The sequence below is a fragment of the Dreissena polymorpha genome, chromosome 5, assembly GCF_020536995.1.
Source record: "Dreissena polymorpha isolate Duluth1 chromosome 5, UMN_Dpol_1.0, whole genome shotgun sequence".
NCBI classification, from domain to species: Eukaryota; Metazoa; Mollusca; class Bivalvia; order Myida; family Dreissenidae; genus Dreissena; species Dreissena polymorpha.
In genome coordinates this window covers 88,058,194-88,068,953 of record NC_068359.1, presented here as the reverse complement: position 1 = coordinate 88,068,953, position 10,760 = coordinate 88,058,194, and the positions used below count along the sequence as shown (strand labels likewise).

At 35.1% G+C, this 10,760-nt stretch overlaps 1 long non-coding RNA gene across 1 annotated transcript; it reads left to right on the top strand.

Moving 5' to 3' along the window:
* The first annotated feature begins 2,802 nt into the window (after window positions 1–2,802).
* On the top strand, window positions 2,803–7,778 carry LOC127832602 (uncharacterized). The gene is made up of 5 exons (XR_008026980.1): window positions 2,803–3,215; window positions 4,499–4,556; window positions 5,605–5,629; window positions 6,243–6,313; window positions 7,352–7,778. It is a non-coding gene; the product is annotated as an uncharacterized LOC127832602 (long non-coding RNA).
* Window positions 7,779–10,760: the final 2,982 nt, after the last annotated feature.

Here is a 10,760-nt window from a genome sequence, read left to right as displayed (position 1 = left end):
GCGAATTTGAAACAACTTTTTTCAATTTTATCAATTTACCAAACCGTGAAAAGATCCCTTTAACAGTCAAATAAAACGTAGGCAAGCAGATATGTTGGCCTTCTATTTCATATGCTTAACTTTTTCCGTAGTGGCGAGTCATCTAATGCAGCTATCGGTGCTATTTATATATATAAAGACATTAAAATAAATTTGATGATTCGTACAAAATATGCCATATACTCATTGTTACGCATACAATTCTTCCAATTTACCTCAAATGGCAATCCAGAAAACCAACAGAATTAACATTGTATATGCCTTTCAAATATTCCCAAGACAACCTACGATACATTATCCATCGGTTTTTAAAAATTTAACAATCAGTATAATCTAATATTAACGTGATGATTCTTTTAAATTGGTACATATCGGCTTGTTTACAATACATTTCCGCCACTTTGAAATCTATCCTCTTCCGAATGCAAATATTTTTAACCTGATTAAATGACTTTATCAGCATAATCTAACATAAATATACATGCGTAACTGATTTTGAAAACATACCTGTCATTATACTATGTTTATATGGTCTCGATGCCCGTTTAATATCGGTGATTTAAACGATTTTTTCACATACTGAAAGACGTCTGATCAACTTTTTTCGTTTTCAGCTTCAGAAGAGTGCGCATGCGCGAGCACTGCGCGACAGCATGTTCGGCTTAAAATTGAGTTGCGGATACCTCTAATACACATACCTGGTGTAAGCAAATGTTTGCTTTGCGAATACAAAATTAATTGAACGTTATTCATCTAAATAAAAACACAGTGAAAATATATAGAAAATATAATATTGACATCCAATACGTATATAATTATATAGTGTACATATAAAACAAACTCTAAACAATCTCTTTGGCACACGTTCGGCTCAAAGTACCATTTAATCAGCTTTAATGTATTAATGACTGAGATAGTGATGTTTTTACAGATGGCCCTGTTGATATAACTCTGTCACCAGTTACTCAGTCCTACACGCTTGATGAGGGGAAAGCACTTCAGGATATCAAATGTGCCGCAAACTGTTTTCCTGATTGTACATACTCGTGGAAAAGGGCGTCAACCGTGATAACGAACAATACTGTACTGACCGTTGGCTCTGCGAAAAAGGTGACGCAGGAATCTATGAATGTGCAGTAAGGAATCATAGAACAGGACACATTTTACACAGTAAGACAGTCGAGCTTATCGTTAGACGTAAGTTAAATTGTTTTAACAAAGGAATAATAAATGTCAGATAGCAAAATTGCACATGACTTATAAGATAGTAAAACAAGTCATATTGTTTTACAGACGGTCCCGACTCGGCAATACTATATCCGTCTACGCTCTTCTACTCTACGTCTGAAGGAAGTATAATGTCAGACATAACGTGCTCTGCTACCTGTTATCCTGCACGTTGTGGTACCTCGTGGACAAAGTCGGGAACTGAAGCCATCAATTCTAGTGTCGTGTAACTTGGATCCGCTCACATAAATGAGGCTGGTACCTACGTACGTACTGCCAATAATTTAGGATCTCTAGCCAATGCCAGCAGTGCCGTTATTGTGACGGATATTGCATGTAAGTGGACGTTTTGTTTAAGTTGTTTTCTAAGAAAATCTATAAAGCAAAAACTGCATTATCATCTGAATGCTTGTGTACTTACATTTAGGGCAAGTTACTCATTTCCCATACAATGCAGGATGATACATTCGACATTAAATTAAAGTAAAAAATGATTATGAGTAAGCATTTTTATTTTACGACATGCTTACTTGTATTTAGTTAAGGGAACAAAACCATTTTAAGAATTATTTGAGAATCTGCTAGAATATTTCTTTGTTTATATTTTTTTGTTCACTAGAATACATGTAATTCATTTTTTTACTTTTTATAACTGTTCATATCTCTCATGTATAATTCACCTTTTTATTGACAAAACTGCAACGTGTGTATTTATCGTTTTTAACCACATTTTGATCGAAATTCTGCAACCTGCAACGATTTGTTTGATGCTAACAAATTAATACACATTATAGCATTTATTCAATAATGTTATTTACGGAAAATATGTATTATTAAACATTTATTATCGGAAAGCACAACAATTGAGTTCCAGAAAAGTTATAATTTCGACACTTTAAGCTGATATTATATTTGTTGTGTGTATCTCACAGTTTGTTGATGCAAGCTATAGGATCAAAACGGCATTACATTGTTTTCATCTTTTGTCGAATAGTGACGAATAGTTTTAAGTTTACAGATGGACCTTACAACATTTCACCAGTGGTCCTACACACTCAACGAGGGACACACACTTCATGATATCACGTGCTCTGCCATATGTGTCCCTGAGTGTACTTACTCGTGGAAAAGATCGTATACCGTGATTACAAACACTAATGTATTGTCAGTCGGTTCTGTTAAGAGAGGTGACACAGGTATATATGAATGCGCTGCAAGGACTCCTACATCAGGGCAGATTGTAAACAGTCAGTCAGTGGAGATTTTAATTAGATGTGTAGAAATAAGCTCTGATAAAAGAATTGCTTAAGATTTGTCTGTACATCATTCGTAGTGATACTGTGTGCACCATTCAACGAAAGTTGTACATCTCTGATTAATATAAAGGTAACTAATATGATTTAGTTTTCATCATCCAGTAAAGTTTACTTGGTATTGCCGATCATACGAATGGCTTAAACTAAATGAAAGAAGGTTAAAACAGTTCACTGTGAACATAATCGTGCGTCTGTTTTATTTATAAAGTACTAAGAATGCGTTCAGACAAGCTATAATCGCACTAGGAGGGTCGGAACATCAGTTATTCATCGGTCATTTGAATCCCACTACTTTTATTTCGTTTATGAACGAACATGAAGATATGAAAAAGAGTCTGTTTGCTATATTACAACGTGTTTTACAGATGGCCCTGAAACAGTTTCAGTTTATACGACGCAGTTGTCGTTCACCTGGTAATGAGGAACAATTGATGTCCGACATTCGATGTTCTGCCACCTGTTACCCATGTTGCACGTTGAAATGGAGAAAGTCCGATATCCTTGTCAACCACAACAGTGTTCTGTCACTAGGCTCCCTCCAGAAGGGCGAAGAGGGACGCTACGCTTGCACTGCATCAAATCCGGAGTTGAATGTAACCACCGAAAGTCCGATTGTCGTCATTGTGATAAGAAGTATGTGTTTTGATTTTTTTTACTTTTCATCTTCTACAATGTTATACGCATTTAATAAATAAGTGTTGCTTTACTTTGATTCAGTTAATTAAAGATAATACGGAATTTTATGAATATACGTTTACAAAGGTGCTAAATGTACAAAAAAAATATTAACTTTCACTCCACAAATTGTCCAGACTCAAAACAGAAATGAATATTCGACGACAAATGTTTACTTAAATTTAAGGTGGTCACGAATCCGTTTCGCTGTCACCACCTACTCTCAACTACACACTGACAGAGGGTCAAGTTATTGATAACATCACGTGTTCAGCTCGATGTTCACCAGTTGCCTGTTTATACACGTGGTCCAAATCAGGCACCGCTTTCGTGTAGAGTTTTGTGCTATCGCTTGGTTCATTCGAAACTTGGGAGGGCAGCTATATTTACAACCTTGGGTCTGGGGTTACAGATAGCAGTCATAGTGTCCTCATTATAATAAATGGTACCAATTATAATAGCGTCATTTAACATCAGTTTGTCGCTTTCACAAAGAAATTTTTCATACGAGCATTAATAACCATCAAGCAAAAAATGCAGATATTGAGCCAATATGGATTAATGTACATCATGACGTGTTTGAAAGTGTTTCAGCTTTCGACATTCATCATGTGTCGATCTTTGATAACGTTTCTTCCATATTATCTAGAGAATATATTGATATGCTAGGCATATTGTCTGGATGTAATATTTTGATGGATAACTATCAATTCAAACAAGTGCTTTAATGTTCACTTTAATTGATCAAGTGTCATTGTTAATTCCCGGAAATGTTTAGAAAACCATTGCGTCAGAAAATGTGTTTATTTGAACATGCCATCATCTAGTCAAGCGATAATTCAAATAAGGTATAGAACCATATGCATAATAGCATTCGTGCCTCACGGGGCGGAAATATTTATCTATTTAAGACCAGCCCAGTGTTGAAAAAAAAGTAAATAGCTTTTGAGAAACAATTTGAAACATGACAATGAACTCAATACAAGCATATTGATACTTGATTGAAACTAAAACCGACTATAGTTCTTATAAACCCGGCGACAGAATAATGGTTTAACGATAACGTTTTCAAAGCCAGCCACAAGACAACAGACTACTGGCAAAATTGGCGGGACTATGTGCGGATGCGTTATTATTATAATAATAGTTGGATTTCTAGTCATCAGAAGACGATACAGATTGATTTGTAAATGTGTGAAGACAGGTGGGTTCACATTGTTTTATAAACGTTTCTACTTCAGAATTAAGATGTACATGCATGCAGACCCGCGCAATACCAATGTCAATACACTTATCAAGGTATGCCGATATACGGTAAATCAAAGGACATGCAATTTTGAATTATTTTAAGTAAAGCTAATAACAAACATTCGGACGGTTTGATAGGCTACTCAGACAATTATATGTGATATAAAAAAACAGTCCGTTTGTAAATAGGGACAGTATTTTATCAACATAGAAGTGCTAGTACAAATTATTTTTTAAAAATGCATAATTATGTACTAACTTACCAAATTTCAACAAAAAAATCAAAACTATATAGACAAGAAACCGTCGGAGACGGGTGATGCTCTTCACAAGTTTTTTTTTGTTACAATATTGCACTATATATTCACATAAAAGGAAACGTTTTGAGGGAACAGTAGTTGGGGGGACAAGATTTTTTTTTATAGAAATAGAGGGCCATAACTCTGTGAAAAATCATCCGACCAGAACCCGCTGATAATATGCACATCTCTTGGTAGTGAAGCTTCCCATAAAGTTTCATTGAATTCTGGTCATTAGTTGCTGAGAAATAGCCCGGACAAGCATTGCACTATATGTACAGTTAATGGAAAATTTCAAAGGGCCATAACTCTGTGAAAAATCATCCGACCAGAACCGGCTGATATTATGCACATCTCCTCTTGGTAGTGACGGACGGATACACGGACACACGCACGGACAGACGAAGTGGCGACTATAAATTTTGGGGGAGCATAAAAATGAAAGATATGTTATAAATACTTCAAACAAAAACATTATCCCTTTTCATATAAAATAACTGTCTTTAAATGGAGAGTATGTTCATGGGTTTTTATTCGTGTATACCGGTGTGTTTTGACTATATCTAAACAATAAAAGTTAATTGTTTCAGCGTCTCCATCTGATGACATGGACATGCATTACACTGCATACAATGCGAAAAAGACAGATAAATCTGAACAGCATGAGTTCCTCTTCCTTCATCCTTCGCACATACGAGCTCGAGTACACGGCTTAACACGCTCATACTTCTACTATATATTGCTATTAAACTGTTAATTGTTTTGATTATACGTTAACTCACAGTTTATTTATTTTTCAGATGCATACGCTAATCAGGCATACAGGTATGTACCCGAGACTCTATTGAGTTTAGCTTACAGAAGCTATTGGTGCAAAATACAATTACCACATTTCTAAATAAGTTTAAGTTCTCAAATGGATTGGATCGCTTTCGTCCGTTTGTCCGAATTTTTATCGATTATAAAAAGGAATTGTCGAAACAATTTTGTTCGCATTCCACTTCCGTGTTTCGTCTTTCTGTTACTTTGTTTTACAAGCATGTGCTCGTGTATTGCGGTATTTAATTTTTACAAACTGTCATAACTGCGAAAAGGTTTTCAACTGACCAGGGTAAGTGAATAAGTGTCTACAAGTGGGTCAAAACAAATCACATGAATTATGATGTACTTCAGTGCCACTTTTAAAGCACATTTTCTACTCAAAATTTACATATTTTGGGGTAAAATGATAAAATGATTTAATATCAACTATCATAAATGTTAAGGTGAGAACAACACAATCCTACTTAGGTTCTTTCACATATTCGCGGTTATATATCTTTCAGAAATCTTCTCAATTGTGCAGAGGATGTTTGTATAACCATCACTAATAATATTAGGAACAAATATATGTGTCGTAATTATTTATAGTACGATTTTTGTTACATGTATCTTTTAGCAGAACCACTGGATTTGAAAATTACCAGCATTTTGGAACTGAAAATAGTCAGCCCATTTATGAACGAATAGGTAATAATTTAGAAATAAAATCAGGTTAAATTTTGGTTATTGTGCTAATAGCCAACGGTTTGGAGTTCCGATGCGTCTGATAAACATATAATTTGCCTGCATCATTGTAGAACTATTGTTATCTATACCCCGCCTATTTTCCGCGCAAAAACAGGTATTTATTTACTTTTTGCGTTTCCGTAACGTCAACACACCAAATCAGCTTAATCATCAACATTAAAATAATGTGACAACATATGTATACTTAAACACAGTGACACACTTTTGCTACTTAATGTAAATTAAATTCAAACTAAGTTAAGGTAAACACTTTCGTGATCTTTAAAGTAAACGGCGTACTACTAATTGGTTTTACGCTTGCGTGTTAAAGCACTTGCATTGAAATGAACAATTTCATGAAATTTCCAAAACTATTTTCACAACATTCGGCTCCGCCCAAAAAATGTTGCGTATTAACACGCATCTAATTTCATTTTGTCGCGGGTTTTGGTAGTCTTATAATAACATTTTAATAATATTGTACTTAAACAAAGTCATACTTGCAATTTTATATTTAAGTGTACTTTATTCATGGACTATTAGCAATTTAAGGTAAATGTACCACAAATTATTATCAAACTTAATAAAACCTGCAATAATTTGTCAATAAGTTTTTGACATGAAACATACAACACATCAAGAAAAGGTCTACAACCTTACTGCCTTTTATTGTTTCACAATATAAAGTTATATACATTTTTAATGAATACGATATCTGCTCACTGTATAACAGATACGTCTATGTCACTTTATTGTCGATTAATAGCAACCTTTCACATGTTTCGTGTAGGTAACACACTTTAAATAAACAGCTCGATTTACAAACCGATACGCTTGTTGAGTCACCTTGCACAAGTATTTAAACAATGTCATTTATTTTTATTCAACAGCGGAGGAAACAATCTTTCACACGTATTTCCAATACGATTATGTTGTTTTGTATTGTGAGAATAACTGCTTAGTTTGCCTAATGTTTATATGTATGTAATTACATTTTAGGTAAAGGCATCTAAAGTTGACAATGACTGATATGAAATTGGAATAGGACGTATCCCGTATGCTCCTAGGACACGTCAAGTGATGTTGTACGGTTGAAAATAAAAACATAGACATATCTGTATTTCGACATATCAACTTACTTACTCGATTTATTTTATATGTTTATTGTGCTTGAATGTAACTGTTGTTTGCAATGAACATGTGATTTAAACTCCCATCGTGAAATGTCAATGAACATTTATTGACATTACGTTTGGTTCATTAGAATGATACTCGTGAGTGCAGTTAACGCTTTACGTGATTTGGTGTAAGTTATTTGAACGCTATCCGTGATTGCAATGAACGCTTGCTGTGATTTAGTTTTGTCAGTTATTTGAACGCTAACCTTGATCATAACGAAAGGAAATCGTTATTTAGTTTGAGATATTTCAACACTAACCCTTAATGTAATTAACACCTTATGTGATTGTGTGTGCGGGTGTGTGTGTGTGATTAAAGTCCTAATTGGTGTTGCATTAAACGCGTATTGTGATTTTGTTGTGAAGTAGTTGAACTCTAACCGTGATTGCAAAGAACGATACTAGATCGCAAACCCTAACTGCAATGACCGCTTATTATGATTTAACGTGAGTGATTTGAACGCTAATACTTATTATCGACTGCTTATTGTTTTGGTACGGATGATGACAGCTGCGTGCAAGCAATAATGATACCAACTAATTACGCTTTCTGTTTTTATCATCGAAACGCATTATTATTATTATTGTATTGGTGTTTTGAGTACACATTTATAATCTCAATATACCCTGGCTAAATCAAACGACACCAAAGCCACATTGATCGTTTGTACAGAAGCCGACCAGTTGACAATCCGTATATCCTCCTGACTATTTAGCACAATATAACAATTTGTTTGGTATCTGTTTAAACCAATATCTTTATCTAAGGCGTTAAGTATGGTATACACTGAACAATATGCCACCATCTTCACGCTCATTGCATTATCTGTTGATTTACCCCTTCACACTACATGCATTATAGTACATGACTATTTTTAATAATTTCTGACATATCTAAACCTCAAGTATATGCAGTTTGTATGAAAATTGGCTGAAGCATGTATTCATAAATATACAATATTATAACTGAAATTTCCCAAAATAATACTATCAGCATTTGATAATATTACTTGATTTTTTTAATTTGCATGCACGTTTAACGTGTTCGTTAGTCAAGAAATAGTTGCGATGTGTATAACAACCTCATATAGATAAATACTATGTTTGCATTGGATTCGATGTTATATGCACTTAAATTCGCTAAATCGTGAGACATTGTTTATTCGTTTATATAAATTAATGTTTCTGGGCATTTCGCAATATTGTTCGCGAAAAGAATGCTCCGCTCAGACGTTTACTTAGGACACTAAAATTGTGTAACATTCGGCCAATTTAGTAAATCTTGAATATAAAATAAGATAAGAAAAAAAAAAGAAAGAGAAATGTCTCTATATTTCGATTTGTCTTATATAGACCCCTGGACCTTAATGCTATTACACCTTCTGTTGGGGACAACATCTGTGCCTTGACCTGAATTAAATCGATAACATAACACGGGCAAATATGTGACAAGTATTCTTACAATTCTTGGCTCCAATTACATCAATACTACTGGATTTACCATTTGTTAATACTTAAATAATGTTTAAAATTACAGAGCCGGTGATTGGCGATTGCCATGTATCTTCATCTACATCGTCGGTAGACTTTGTATCAATAGGAATGCTACGTATGGTTGACGTATGGTTTGTACATAATCAGTTCTAAAAATACATAAACAAAGCGTTTGGAATAATAATAAGTCCATAACATGAATATTTTAAATACGATGGTGTTTTAAAATCCGCGAAAAATAAGTAATGGTTATTTCTTGAATAAAGGAACTTCTGCGTAATTGTACACTTCCGGAATGCAAGTACATGTGTTTACCACTGAGCAAATGCAGGTTGTGGTGAACACATTTTTCGTTGGTGGAATTTGTACGACAGTTTATCTCAAATTTGATGTATCTGATTAAAATATTTTAGTTCAGAACATAGTTTAAATGAACCGATACATTGTCATAAAAAATGTCAATAATAAGTTTTCATTGCATAAACTATTTAAACAAATTTACTTGTGCAGGCTGTATTGGAAATACATATAATATATCGAGAGAGAACAACAGTCTCAGATATGTATTGGGTGACTCGTTAAACATATATATTGGGAACTGTGCCCTTAAAAATGACCATCGGCTTTGAAAGTAATGCTGATGTCATACTTTTCCAATATTTATAACTGCAGGGCAAATATAAGTGGTAACACGTACTCTCGGATCTCGCTACCTAACTTATAAACGATTATTCTCGAAAACAATGATTGTTCGGGAAACTTTCTTCATAGTTTATTTGCGATTAGCTCGATCATTACAGTAGACCCATCTAAACCACCACACTAACATCTATATCGGTGTGAGACCGAGTTATTACTTGTGAGTGACTGATGACATGTTTGGCACCGGCAGTGAACTAGAAGACCTCATCAACGCACTCTCCGATAGAGCAGGAGCATGAGGTATAGGTGTCAGCATGGGGAAGTCAAAGACCATGGAAAAGAGTACAAACAAACCAAGTGCATAAATCTGCATGAACGTCTAAAATCTGTTGTCCAAGGATGACAGCAGTGCAACTAAGGTCCGAATATGATCTTTATTGGCGACTGAAGCGATTGCCAGATAAAGCAAATTGTGGATAAGCTGCTCTTTTAGCTTTCCCGACAATCACATTGCAAGTGCGTCGTAGTCTTTCTCGTATTGTTTGGCTGCGAGATCTAGTCGATTCAAAAGAGCGCAGAACGCGGGACCCAGGCCTTTATAACAAGTGTTTAAGACAACTTCTCCGCAACTCCTACCTAAAGCACAAGACAATCGAGTACGTCCGTAATACGATAGCAGCAATAGTTTGCCAACGAGAACGCCTTATGGCGACCTTCAAAGGACGAAAGCTGGCTCGTTCTGGACACGTCATCACTGCACGACTGACTGTTCAAGACTGTGCTCGAGGGAACACTAGAGAAAGGTCGCCGTCGAGACCGTCAGAAGAAAATGTGAAAGAGTGCACGTCACTCCCCATGTATGAGCTAATAATAGCAGCCCACAACATACCGGGCTCGCAGAGAATTATCATGACCCTTATAACCATTTATCGTCCATTTATACCGATAATTATTTATATCTGAATCGTAAATGAATGCTATACCGCCACAATACGACACCACGATGCCGATAGCGAGGGAGTACGATGGTGATAATACGAAATTATATCGCATTACCATCATCGTATTGAATTGTATTGTGTATTTTTGTTGTA